This window comes from Pleurodeles waltl, chromosome 3_1 (assembly GCF_031143425.1).
Source record: "Pleurodeles waltl isolate 20211129_DDA chromosome 3_1, aPleWal1.hap1.20221129, whole genome shotgun sequence".
Classification (NCBI taxonomy): domain Eukaryota; kingdom Metazoa; phylum Chordata; class Amphibia; order Caudata; family Salamandridae; genus Pleurodeles; species Pleurodeles waltl.
Window position 1 is genome coordinate 1,874,520,003 of NC_090440.1, and position 14,491 is coordinate 1,874,534,493.

The 14,491-nt window shown below is 41.7% G+C and overlaps 1 protein-coding gene across 4 annotated transcripts in view; it reads right to left on the reverse strand.

Moving 5' to 3' along the window:
* The window catches only part of CREB1 (cAMP responsive element binding protein 1), a 342,075-nt gene extending 327,936 nt beyond the window's left edge, over window positions 1-14,139 (reverse strand). Inside the window, exon 1 of one of the 4 annotated variants that reach the window (XM_069225968.1) lies at window positions 13,949-14,139. The gene's annotated coding sequence lies outside the window, so the exon portion shown is untranslated. The remainder of the gene's footprint in view (window positions 1-13,948) is intronic. The other 3 variants (XM_069225967.1, XM_069225970.1, XM_069225969.1) reach the window with 3 other exon arrangements.
* Window positions 14,140-14,491: the final 352 nt, after the last annotated feature.

The window sequence follows — 14,491 nt, forward strand, 5'->3', positions numbered from 1 at the left end:
TTATCACGTGGGTACTAAACAGAACAGATTTAATTTCTGGGTGTCACACTGTATACAGTGGATAGCAAAATTCTATCTAGAATATATAGGCAACCCACAGCATGTATTTCGATTCTACATGCCCAGAGTGCATATCCCAACACACAAATCAATGCCATCCCGTATGGGTAGATGATTAGGACCAGACGGAATTGCAGAAATGAAAAGTATTCTTTCAGGAATTAGAATTGTTGGAACATAGTTTCCACTATAAGGGATATTCGGAAGGGGTGATTTCCTATGCTAGGAAATCTGTGATCCGTACTGAACGCAAATCTCTTAATATAAACATCACAGGAAGGATGGTACACGACTCTCTATGAGTACTAGATTTGGTGCAGCGAGCTCTACAATATATCACATTCTCAAACGCAATTGGCATGTACTTCTACTGGACACTAATCTTTGTAAAATATTCAAGAGGGGACCGTCAATCATACACAGTGTGGGGTGTGGCGGACTAACTTGAGAGAAAAACTTTGTCAGAGCTACATTGTGCCCATTACACGACAATCCCAGGATGTGGTTGCCTAGTAAGCCTATGGGGTTCTACAAATATGGGGCAATGTATTACACATCAATTTGCGTTGGAAAGAACTCTTACCTTTTTCGTACAATATTAGTAGAGTGTATCAAATAAGACAATTTATCAAGTGCAATACCAGGTTTATTGTATTGTGTGTATATGTGGAAGTACCATCAGACCTCCTAAAGAACGGATCCAGGAACCCTTAAGAGCTATCAGATATTTAAACACTAATTACCCGCTAGCGGTACACCACAACTCCACACGCAGGAACACAGAGGTTGAGAGCATCAAATATTACCCATATTTCCAGCCATCCAAGGGGAGAAAACAGAAATGGAGCACTCCGGAAGTGTGAGGCTAAATGGATTATAAAATCAAGGGCTGTTGACTAGGCGCTTAATACAGAAAGGGAACACTTGGGCCTTCTTATGCTATGTTTTACTTTGCTGACATATGCGATAAAACTTAGATGTTTTTGGGGCCCATTTGTCACATAATATTTCAAAACAGCCTGTCACACAATGTTTTATACATATTACTTGCTCATGACCTTGTGAACATCACTAGTTTCAGCATCCATAATTCACTGTGATTTGCTACTTGTGTAGGTTTGCCTCTTCTCCTACCACTGGTAGGTGGCACATCCTCAGCTTCCTACCGTTCACTCATAAGTGAACCTCTGACGATCCTACTACCTTTCTTGGGCACGTTATTTGTGGCTATTAAAACTAATGTCTTACTTCTTGTACACTTGGTACTCTGCATGCTTCTACAACAATGTTTATTGCTGCACTCTAAACAGGCTTCAGTGCACTTTCCCATGGTGCGACAACCAGCACCTAATTAGGCTGGGACACTTTTAGCCTGTATTGGTTATAGACTTTGCTTTCCTTCCGGTGTGTGGTTTTTTTTTGTACTAGGTGGCTGATTCTGTGATCATACGTTCCTCTTCCGGTGATATTATAGTACTGTTGATTACCATATGGCCTACGGTGCTTGTATGATGAATTTGGGACTTCGCCCCCCTCCCCTCCACCCCTTGGGTTATTCAGTAAAAAATTCATACCTCATGGTTTGCTTCCTGTTGACTTCTTTGTGTTTTACACTCACATGGGTAAATAGACACTTGAAGTATTTCAATATGGCCACCTTGCTTTCCTTGACAGCAGTGGTATCAGAATTCATTGTTCTTCCATTTTCTCCCACTGGTGATTACGCAAGGGATTCTTTGGTACCATTGGCTCTATATTTCCATGTAGCCTATGGTCCTTTTATGTTACATTCTCTGTATGTACAACACTCTTTTTGTGGTATACCTATTCATATGTTTTTTACTCTTTTGTGTATAATACTTGTCTGGTCAAGTAGACACCCTATGCATTTCAATATGGTCGCACTGCTTTTCGTTATAGCATAGGCTTCAGACCAGGTTGTCCTTCTTTTGCTATATTGGTGGCAATGTGCATATTTATTCAACTGTTTCACAAGATGAAGGGGACTCCCACAGTGCAAGTTGATCTGGTATTACACTGTAAAAATGTTTTTTTGTTTGTTTAGTATGCGGTCTGTCGTTACCTTAATGTCAGCAGGTAATTAATTTGCCTTTCATGGAATACTGGGGACCATTCCACTTGCCTTTCGGCTTATGTTGTATTTGTTTCATTTCAGCTACTTAAAAGTGGATGTTGCTGCTTTGCTGTCTGCCGCAGTCTATTTTTTGCTACTTGTTGGTATGTTTGAGGTTTGGGTTGTTTTGGATCTACTCGGTTTTGTTCACCTTAGATGGTGCACTTTCTTGGGCCTCTTTTGTGGTCTTAAATAGTCTTTTCAGATACCCAAGGGATAAAAAGATTTTCTTGGTACCGCTTTCTTCTATTGTGAACTTTCACTCTTTTAAGCCATCATCTTCTGCATCACATTTGGGTGCACCGTTTCGGTTAGTGTCTGTTTTATTGGGGTTTTCACATATTCTATGCTTTTGTGGGGCATTAGGATATCATGCTTTTACAATACTTATGTATTTTGATGTATATTCAATACTCAGTCTGTACTTCGCAGCCCTGAAAAGTCACATGTTGTGATAAAGCACGAGTTGGCTGTTGTTTTATAAAGGATTGGTCTTTCCTGATTAAAACTGTTGATACCAATCGAATATATAGGAAGATGGCATTCATCAGTTAGAAACTGGATCAGACCGGAACATCTGACATTTTAATTATTGATTGCACTATACTGACACTACATTGAGTACTGTGGTTCTATTTTGTTTATTGTTCTGTATGTACTGGATCAGTACATGGTTATGCCTTGGTAGTAAGGCATTGGTAACCATTCAGCATCTTAAAAAAAAAAGTTTTGGATAAATATTACTGTATACCATTGATGTACGGCTTGACACTATTTAGGATGTTCAGTCAATATACCACTACCCTCCTTGTTTTGGTATTAATTGTGAATATGTCAACAATAATACAGATGGTGTAGTTCAACATATTCTACAGAACCATTTAAAATCTACATGTCTCCAGTATTACTTCTTTCATAGATTTACATGCTTGATTCATCCCCGTTGCCAAAGTGGGAGTCACACGGTACATTAACATAGCAGTATATATTACCATAGGACCTAATTGTAATGAACAGTACCTTTAATAACATATTCATGTCCTTTTTGAAAAACAAAAAGGATCGCACTTGACTTATGACCAATCAGGCGAAAGCACCCTCTAGAAAATTCCCAAGAGAGGCTGATTCGCTCAGATTTTCTATTGCACTTCATGTGAGAGGGAGTCACTCTGGGCTCTGCCCCGTTTTTCTTCATATTTCAGGTATCTCACCTACTGATTCAGTTTGGATATGGCTGATACAACTTAGAAAAAAGGATTATTTTGATCCTGTACTACATGCAGAGGAAAAAGGCTACATGTTGATAAACCTCATAAGGATTGAGTCCGCCATCAACAATTCCTCTGTCGACATCCTTACCATCTTCAATGACAGAACCACTTACAAGACTGCCACCGCCTGCAATTTTAAAACCGTCAACCGTAGATAAAATAACAAAAAAGATAATTAGACCAGAGCACACCTCTCCCAGCAAGAACTCTCTGCATCCTCCTAGCCATCTTTTGAATACAGAGGATTCTGATGACAAGGACAGCCCGTTAAGAGCAGCACATAGTTCTTCACAACTGCAAGTAAAATGGCAAGATTTGGACAAGGATGATAACCAAGATACGCTGCTAGACTTTCCACATCCCAGCATTATAAGTCGCATGACCAAACGCAGGTTCATCAACACTTGGTGAAAGTACCTTTAAAGTTACTGCAAGATTTACAGAAAATGTTGAAGGATCATCACACTAGACACCACACCAACCAGATGTAGATCAGGTATCTGCTCCGCCTCCTCAACCATAAAACTCCAGAGCATATTCCTCCTACAGTTACACCAAGAATGTCACCAGTCTCTAACACTGCTGCCCCTCCTAGAGGAGATCCTTCTTCATCTATTGATGAGCATGAGGATGGCGAAATCAAGGACAAAAGGTCACACCAAGAGTGGGATGAATACCTTTTACCTTCACCACCACCACCCTACAATCCAGTAGACTTTCCACCAGAGGATATTGGCAGGTTTCATGCAATCATGGAAAGGGCCGCTGACAGATTTCATGTCCCTATTTCAGTGAAGCCGACAGACCACTTCTTGTACGGTTTTAAGGAACATCAAAGAAAATCAGTAAGGGCAATAGCAATAACTGACTTTATTTGGCAAGGAGTAAAAAATTATGCAGAATCCAGCTGAGGTGGCTTTGGTATGGCCAAGAATAGAAAAAGTACAATGCGCCGGATGGCGCACCAGCCTGTTCAGTGCATCACCCAAAGGCGGATTCAGAAATTACTCAAGTGGCACAACACCTCTCTGAAAATCCATCGGCACCTATTTAGGCACCCCCTGATAAGGAAGGCTCTCGCCTAGATAACATAGGGAGAAGGTTCACCACAATGTCTGCAGATACAGTGAGAGCAGCCAACACTCTAGCTATCCTCGCACATTATGACAGACCAGGGGTGTGGAATTTATTAAAATATCTACTTGTCCACGGGACAGGTTGCTTCTCAAATCTACTTGTCCTGTAAAAAGATCTACTTGTCCCTCTGGTGCCATGTAGTGTGGCGCCAAATTATGGCAGCAATCTCATTATGTAAGAGCTCTGATAATAGCCTCTCTGATTATGCCAGGGCTACTACCATAGTAGGGCTTGAATACTTGCAGTTTCAATCCCTACTGTAGCAATTTCCTTATTTTTCCACCTTTCTGCAGATCTGCATACTGGGGCTGGAGGAAGCAGTAAGCAATAGTTCCAGGGCTGGAATGCCTTTGAGTCTGCAAACCTACTAACCTGCATGTTTTAAAGATCTTCACCAGCTTCTCTAGAATATTTTCCCATAATAAGAACGGTTGGACATTTACTCCTGACAATGGCAGAATTAGAACTTCTTCCAGGGTTGGGAAGAAAGTGGCTGGAGGGAAAATGAACTTGCAAATGCTCAATAGATTTTCACATGAACAAATCTACACATGCGTATTTACCCATGCTAAAATACAGTTCACAAATATTTTATAGGGGTACAACATATACCATGGGTGCACTTTTGTGACTTTCTTTAAGAATTTTGGGCCACATGTAGGTAGGTTCAGATTTGCGACCCGCAAATCCGAATGTAGGATGGTGTCCCTGACACAATCTGTGATTCGCAAGGGCTTCGCAAATGCACACCTCAGGAATAATCATGAGGTGGGTCGCAATTTGCGACCCCCTTGCGCATGGCGGCCTCACAGGGATGGTGGCCTGCTGGAGACAGCAGACCACCATGTCTGTGACTGCTTTTCAATAAAGCAGTTTTTTTTTTTTGTAATGCAGCCCGTTTTCCTTAAAGGAAAACGAGATGCATTACAAAAACGAAAAATGAAACGTTTTCGTTTCATTTTTTTAGAGCAGGCAGTGGTCCTGCGGACCACTGCCTGCTCTGAAAAAATGTTTACAGTGACATTCACAATGGGGAAGGGGTCCCTGGGGGACCCCTTCCCTTTTGTGAAAGTGTTAGCACCCATTTGAAATGGGTGCAAACTGCGATTGGTTTGCGCCCGCGTTCGGAAAACAATCCTACATTGCACTGCGAGTCGCAATTAGGAAGGGAACACCCCTTCCTAATTGCGAGTCGCAAACCCGTTTTGCGATTCGGTAACCAGGTTACCGAATCGCAAAACTGTGTTTGTGCATCGCAATGTGCTTTTTGCACGTCGCAAACAGCGAAAGTCGCTGTTTGCGACATGCAAAAAGCTACCTACATGTGGGTCTTGGTCCCTAATTAGGTCTGGTGTTAAAGACATTTTGTTTTTATTGAACTTCTATTTCTCTCTCTTTCGGCTGGCTTTACTGTGAGTGATCGCATTCTTCTCTTCCACAAGGAGCATATTGGCACACAAAGTAGTTCTGTTCAGTGTCAGGAACTACAGTGGCAATCAGTGACGTAACGAAACTGGAGGGTGCCCCTTTGCAAAAACATGGAGGAGCCCCCTCTCCAGACTCACTCAGGGCAGGTGCTGTGCTGAAGGGGCCCCCTGGAGGGCGGCTGCAGGGCCTTTGTTATGCCACTGGTGGCAATGTCTGCTTTTAGAGTTCAAAAACGTTTTGGTTTTTTTTTGCCAGTGTTTGTTACAATGTTGAGGGCCTGGTAGCTCCCACAACAATAAAGTGTTACAAAAGCCATGTCAAAACAAGACACGCATTGATGAAACTAAAAGACTTATAAAAATATGTCAGATCAGTTGGCTTTGTCAGTGTTTGTTTATTTTCATGCTTCCCATAATCGTGTTGAAAATGGTTACACTGATTTTCCATTAGAAATATTTTTGGGAAATACTAGCATGCATCAAAACATTTTACTAAATGACACCTCATTTGCATCTAATCAGAGAGCATTCTGGGAGCATTATACTTAGCCTCATAGCCTAAACTTTTCAAACATGTGTATACACGTTTTTTTTTATTTGTACTGGAACCAACGTCAGTAGTGAAGTGTGACCTTAAAACATTTATTTACAGCACTCACCCTAATAATGAAGGTTTTCAAATAATGAACCATAAATACAAGTTTGAACAGCATTATCTTTTGGAAACACATTACCTCAACTGTAGAGAGTTCCACTCTCTGTAAACAGGCAGCCAAAGGGTTTGTGCTGCAGAGGGTTGGGCCTACTTGTCCCAAGGACAAAGTAAATATAAAAACTTGTTGCCCTTGACCCCAAACAAGATGTCCCGGGCGTCCGGCGATAGGAATTCCACATCCCTGCAAGAAGGAATAACAACATCCTCCAAAATCATCAACCGGATTCCAGCAGCTTTCAGGGGCTGCAGTCTTATGAAGGCAAGGCTGGTTAAAGAGTACCTCTTTTAGATCAGAAGGCCAGACAAAGATTCTAGACATGGCCTTCGACGGACAAACTCTTTTTGGTAAGCAAACCGTTAACAGCCCGGTCGTTGGGAACCCTACAGTTCAGAAAGGCTCCCTTCATTAGAGCTATAGGAAGAGGCATCTCATCATATAGAGGTAATTATAATAAGTTTCAGTAACCTCACCAGAAATACAGGCCTTATTTCCAGCAGCAAACATATAGGCAGACCCCTTAAGCTGCTTATCACAAAGAAGGACCTAGTAGAAAACAGGTCTCTCACAGGAAGGACTCCAACAGAGCAAAATGAACTCTTTAGGCTGCCACCACTTCTAACTTTAACTTATAGCAAATATTTCTAACTACCATCACCATTGGCAAAGCATATTATCGGACAAGTGGGTACTACACCTTATTGCCCATGGACATACTCTGGAGTTCATCCAGCGACCACCAACTCTGTCGACATGTGAACACTCACCCCATCTTTAATTATTACATCAGGAAGCCTGCATCATGCTAGAGAACGGAGCAATAGAAAGCGTTCCTCCATCCCAGAAGGGAATGGGTTTCTATTCCCGTTTTATTCCTAATCAAAAAGAAACCATGGGAACGGTGACCCAATCTGGACTTGAAACTGAACAAATTCCTAAAAAGAGAATCTTCCTGTATGATCACTCTTTAAGATGTGCTCAAACTCTTGAACCACAAGGATTCTATGACCACCCTAGATCTGCAAGATGAGTACTATCATATCCCCATTCACTCCAAACATCACAAGGTCCTCAGATTCACGGTAGCCGACACTCACTACCAAGTCAAAGTTCTTCCATTTGGTCTCAAGTCAGCGCCCTGTATTTTCATAAAGTGTCTAGCCCCAGTGGCTGCCGCACTGAGAAGTTCAGGATATCAAATATTCCAATATCTCAATGAATGGTTGATCAAGGCACCATCAGCCTGCCTGAAACTCTTCAAAGACCTTGGTTTAACGGTCAACCACCTAAAGTCCTCCATTGTACCTGTAAAGCATACCTGTCACAAGACAGACAGCGGTAAAAATGTCTATTAGTAAAAATTCAAACAAGAAAGTGCATTTCAGTATGCATTTACAAATCGCTTTTGGGGATGATGTCATCTTCTATAGATCTCCTACCATTCACTTGGCTGAAGACGAGACCCTTGCAGGAAGAACTTGACAAACGATGGTTGCAGGTAACAAGATCATTCAAGGATTTAATGAAGGTCACACCTCGAATTATATCAGTGTTAACTTGGTGAACAGTTCTGTACAATCTACATTCCTTCCTCAGCTCCCAATTACGTTATCACCACAGATTCACCTCTGGAAGGGTGGGGATGACACTTGCAAGAGTTACAAGTCCAAGGGAAGTGGCCTGCAGATCAGAAAACTCTTCACAAACACCTGGAACTATGGGATATTTACCTCAGTCTTCGAGCCTTTCTGTCAAGAATAAAGAATACTTCAGTCCTCTTGCATACAGACAACACAAGCATGTTTTTTTTGTTTAAATAAACAAGCAAGGGAGTACTAGATTGTTACCCCCATCGCCAGAAGCACAGAGGTGCCTTGAGATTCCCATCTTAACAAACCTATAAATCGAATTCTAGTAACTTTCTTTCTAAATCCAGGTTCACCAGCAGAAAGATCTTTGCATACTTGGATCTAAAAAGAAACCTCAGGTTTGGTTTGCCTTGTACAAAAGCTTTCAGGAAGACTACTGAATTATTGGTATCCTATAGTCAAATGCTCATGGGAACTCCAGTGACTTAAAAGTGTTTCATATTAACACCCACCATCCACTATAGGCAAATATTCCACTAAAATGCTTGATATTCTGATTCAAGCATGTGAATCTATGAAAGATCCAACACAGGAGAAGAAAATGAGTTACTAACCGGTATCTTCATTTCTCCAGTATTGGTATCTTTCATAGGTTCATATGCGACCCGCCTTCCTCCCCAGAGAGGCTCCCCTTATAGCTAGGGATAAAAATTCCCACATGTGCTGAAAATCGGAGGGCATCTGTGCTGAGAATCTTGGGAGTGTTCTAGGGGGTGCCGTTGCCTGATTGATCATAAGTCAAGTTTGGTCCCTTTTTAAAAAGAGCATGGATGTGTGATTAAAGAGACTGTTCATTTTCATTAGTTTCTATGGTAATGATATATACTGCTATGTTAATGTAGTAACATGGACTCCCACTTCAACGACAGGGATGATTCAAGCATGTGAATCTATGAAAGATATCAATACTGGAGAACTGAAGTTACCTACGGGTAAAGTAACTCATTTTCATTTCATTGCAGAATAAGGATGAGTGATGATCTTCAAGTCCTCCTCTATGTGAATTACGCTCTTTAAAAAAAAATCATGTATTTTTTTCAGGTCCTTCACTAAAATAAAATTGATAAATCTCTAACCCCCGTATCCTGACAGATCAGGCTCTTTTGACTGTAACTGTGCAGGCTTCCAATTCAAGCAAATGCTACATCAGGATTCATAAAAAAGTATGCTGAAAAAAGCAAGGTAAATTAATAAAAGTATTTTTTGTTAATCTGCACAGGTACGGATTCCCATTTTCGATCAGATCCAAGTAGCTGTGCTAGAATGCAGGCAACATTCATTCAACATTTCTCTGCTAGTCATTTTTATGAGCCATGTTGTACCGATAACTATATATTAGGTTAGGTCTAATGATTAGCAGTAATTTAAATTCAAAACTTTGAATGCCATGAAGGAGCAACTATTACTTTGCCCACACTGAAATAAATGCTCCCAAAGCAAACCACATAGTAGGGGGAATTCATATCATCCAACACCCAGGATATATTCTCTGTTGTCAAGGACAACGTGGTTTTATTGTTTATTTTATCCACTGGAATAGTTAACTCAGCTTTAAACAGCAAATTTCTTGTGCTGCCAATTTACAGTGTGCCGCACGTCTAAGGAAAAGACTTGTCTGTTAAGAGAATGCTATAAATCCTCACAAATAAGATGTTCAAAATTTTGTATGTGTTGTTCATAAATGCAAAGCCTTTATTATTAAGGCAACTGCTCTAAAGACATCTTTTGGCCTAAAGCTTAGAATACATTACTGACAGTGGTTGAAGAAAAAAAAAAAAACATAACTACACGTGAGGCTCCCAGAATACCCCCTTGATTAAATGGAAACTTGAGCACAACAAAATCAAGATTCATTATGGTTTTCAAACTAAAATGCACCCACATTTTATTTGAGAAAAAAAAAAGTTATAGGCGTTTTTGCACAACTGCCATGCAATGCTTAAGGGAAAATTAAAATACCATGTATCTAATGCACTGATTATTTAAACACGTTTGATGAATGCCAAAAAACACTGACAGCAACACAAAGACGGAGCACATTAGTACAGTCACAAAAGCGTACTGCAGTTCCAAAACACTGGTGCAGATTTATGACTTTAGTGCCTCACAAAAGTATACAGCAGTCGGCCTCGAAACCATACTCCTAGCAAACTTTAGTGAGTTCAATTTCTGCAAGGATCTAATATACACATGTATAGTTGCTCATTTGAAAGCCTGTAGGCCAAGGGCACATTCACCTGTTTTAAAGCATTTTTATTCAGTGAGGAAAAGTAGACCCCAGCGAGAAACTTCGCTCCCTAAACCTACTTTTTAGAGAGTGAAACCCCAACACCAAGCCACCCCCGCCCGTCCATATGCTTGCCCTTGTCAGGGAATAATTTCCTTTTTCTTTTAATAAAATAAAATAAATTAAAAAAATGGGCTGGAGAAGAGTTGGAAGAAATCCCCTAAATATGTACGTTTTCGGATGTGCGCAAACTGGCTGGGCATTCCAGGGCCGGAACTATCACTACTCACTTGCTTCCACCAGTAAGGACATTTAAAGGCACAACCATCCTTTTTCTGTTAATGCCAACATTAATGTACATGTGCAGGCCAAGCTTACACATCTTTGAGGTTCGTGCCAATAATACTGACTCTGATAATACGCCACAGTGATCATCTAGTTATAAAAATTAAAGAGTCAATCAACATATGCTTACAAATATAGCAAACTAGGGTATAGGATAGAGGAACAATAAGTGACGTGAGCTGCCCGAAAAATTATACGTGCTCAAGCACAGAAGGCAACACAACAGTTTCGGTGACCTTCAGTTGACAACCCAAGCCCTGGAGTACAACAATAATCCAGGTTTATTATTAGTAATATTTTGTGACATCGAGTGCCATAATTTGCCACCTCACTGAATGGGAAAAGTGGAGTTTTTTTTTTTTTTTTAAAGGAAAACAGCCAAGCATGCCCTTCCTTAGATGGAAAATGCATAAAATTCCAGGTGCATATTACTATTGGTCTACTACCCAAGAACAACTTGCTGAGCGTAGCAAGAAATTAATCACACCAACGGAGGAGGAACTGAATTATATTGCACACGTCATGGAACAAAACAAGCAACTTGTCTCAGTCCCCAGCCTCATTAATCTGGAGGTGTTATACAAGTACCTAATAAAGATGGTAATGCCCACACTGGCTTTCACGTCTTCCTTCGGACAGCGCTTGGACCCAACAGCAAACCAATAGTGAACGATGTGTATGTTTTTGTGTTTTTTCTTCTTCCAAGAAACGAGTCGAAAGTGTGATTGCTTTTGCAAACTGGAAGTCTGAGTTGTAATTACTTTATTTTGGTCCTATGCCCCAATATTTTTTTTTCTCCTCGTTGTTTGATTAAATGCCTAGACTTGAAAAATGGCGTTTACCCACTCATTGCCAAAACTTCTACAAAACTGGCGACAGAAGAAAACATTAATGGTCACACGGCCATAACACCGGTCTGAGACTGAACTAATCAGCTCAGGTGATCGAGAACTTACTTGAAATGTAGTTCGCATGCGAGGATCAAGCGTTCATCGAAACATGACAAAGTACTGTTTCTAAACTTGTTCACATTGGAGCCCCCCTCACCCTACCAAGTATAAGCTCTTACGAAGTCTAGGAAAAAAAGTAAATATTTGCGAGTTCAAGTGGGCTATTAATTGTACTACGAAAATTGAAAAAAACATTAACATAGCACAGAAATAAAATTGTCGGCGCCACTGATAAAAAAAAATGTGACGAAAAAAATTGCGCATGGAGCTCTAAAATATTACTTAAAACAAGAAATAGGCATGCCCCGCACAAACAAACACACAACTACTGGACAGAAGCCCTGTCGTTAGACTGCATTTCACAATTCCGGATTGTTTTTTAAAGTGTTTTCGGGAGTGGAGATTGCAAAGTAGTTGAATACACGCTGTGCTGAACTCGATGACGAAATCTTAAAGCAGTCGCTGCAATATTGCCTGGCGAGGTTTGCAACCAAATAGAAGGAGGGAAAAAAAGAAAAAAAAAAAAAAAAAAAACAGGAGGGTGGCGCAGGGGGATTCCGAATGTCTGGCGGGCTTAACGCGCTCCCCAGCTCCCAAACAGCAACCATTAAAGCGCCATACAGAAAGAACTCAAACACCTTTTATTTTAAACTTTATTCGTCTGTTTGACAACAAAATGGGCGTCTGTGGAAAGAAATACATTAGTGGCATTAACCCTGTACCACCACAAAGGTATCACACAAAGCATTTGCAATGCTTGAAGCCTGTTATGGTCCACGGGTGTTGATTTGAATAGTAATTTAATCGAGCATGGCAGAAAATATCTACTGAAGGAAGCACAGGGCATACACTGCAGATAGTAAAATCAATTAGCTCTATTAAATGCAAGACTAATCGGAAGGTTACCTTAGTTCATTAGGGAAAAAGGATTAGCGATATCGTTTAAGACTCACTGAGTGGGGCTTTTCCGTTGTGACTGTCGTTTACATTAAGGCAGTTGACTGTAGAGTACTCCAGGCCACCATACGTGTAATACGACGGTGCGAGTTAAAGCTGAAAGTAGTATTACTCGAATCTATTAATATTCCGGGTGAACCCATCAATTTAGGGAACCGTATAAATCTTATGATTATACTCAAGTAGCAACATATAAAACTGCCCAGCAAAGGCTCTGTCTGGGGGGAATAACAGATTCATAAGGGGTGAAATAAGACGTTTTAAAGGGCATAAAATAATTAATTATTAAATATATATTTAAAGGTACATATGAAAATATGGTTGCCCAATAGTGATCCTGGGAACGAGGAGCCACTTCAGCATTATTTATATGTATTGTGGACATCTATCCTTTATTGGGGGGTGCATTTGCTTATAACCTTACAGGCCTGGAAAGGGGCGACTCGGCCGGGTGCCTGTTCTCACGGGTAAAATGGAGGCTTCGCTCTCTAATGGCGATGGAACCGCGAGGGCTCCCAGGGTCGCCAGCTCACTATCGGCTCCTTTATTCGCACGATAAAGGACATATGACCCGGGTACCCCCACCCCCTTTACCTCTGTCGCCGAAGATACGATACTCCGGTGAGGTTTTGTTGTTATGCTATTACGGGGAGAGGGGTTGGGCAAGAGGAGGGGGTGCATTAATAAGGCCAGGCTGACGCAGGTTTTTTGTCTTTTATTAAACTGCCAGCACCGATTTGAAATGTGGGACTACTGTTGTAAAAGACTAGGAGTAGTACTTTTAAAGAACGAAAAGATGGGGGGCACATTGTTAATTAATCTCCCAGACCGCGCCCCACGCCCATCCTCCGTGAGCAAGTGTGTCGGCTTTGTAAATTTGTGGCCACCAGCCCCCAAAAGGCGGCTGCGACCAGGCTCCCAGTTGTCCCCGCCATTATTCTTTGTTGTGCGGTGGCAGACGGAGCAGTGTCGGCAGCCTCTGTCTCCTCTGCAGACAGGCAGGGCCGGCTAGGCGGGGAAGCTCGTTGCCCCCGTCCGCCTCGATGGCCCCTTCGCTCTCGCTCCTCAGCTCTCTTACCGGTCTCTCTTGCTGCGCCGCCGTCACTGCTGTCGTCCGCTCCCAGGATCTCGCTGGAGTTTTATCCTCTCTCTTCCCCCACGTAACACACCGCGTCAAACTACACCTCGGCCGCGTCACTCGGCTGCAGCACACAGCAGTCTGGGCGCGACGGCAAGCCTCTCCGGCGGACTGAGCGACGCGGCCTCAACAGCGCCACAGCCTGCCAGCCAAGGGAGGTGCACTGCGCCTGCGCAAGGGGGAAACGGCGCCCAGCCGGGAACAGCCGAACTGGGCCGAACGCACGAGCGCTAGAGAGCAAAGCCCTGCGGACTCGAGTGAACGAGCGCAGAAGCTGCGCAGCAACATTAATAGTGTTTTTTTCATTCTCGAAGTTCTGGATTTTTTTTTTTTTTAGCAATGTCTGTAACACTTCACCTATTGACGTTCAGACTCGTAACGTGCAATAATGAAGCAACGAGACTGGGCAACAGCTATATCTCTGTTATATTTAATAGTTTATAATGTTTAAGAAAACCATATAATTTAAACATTGTTTGGACG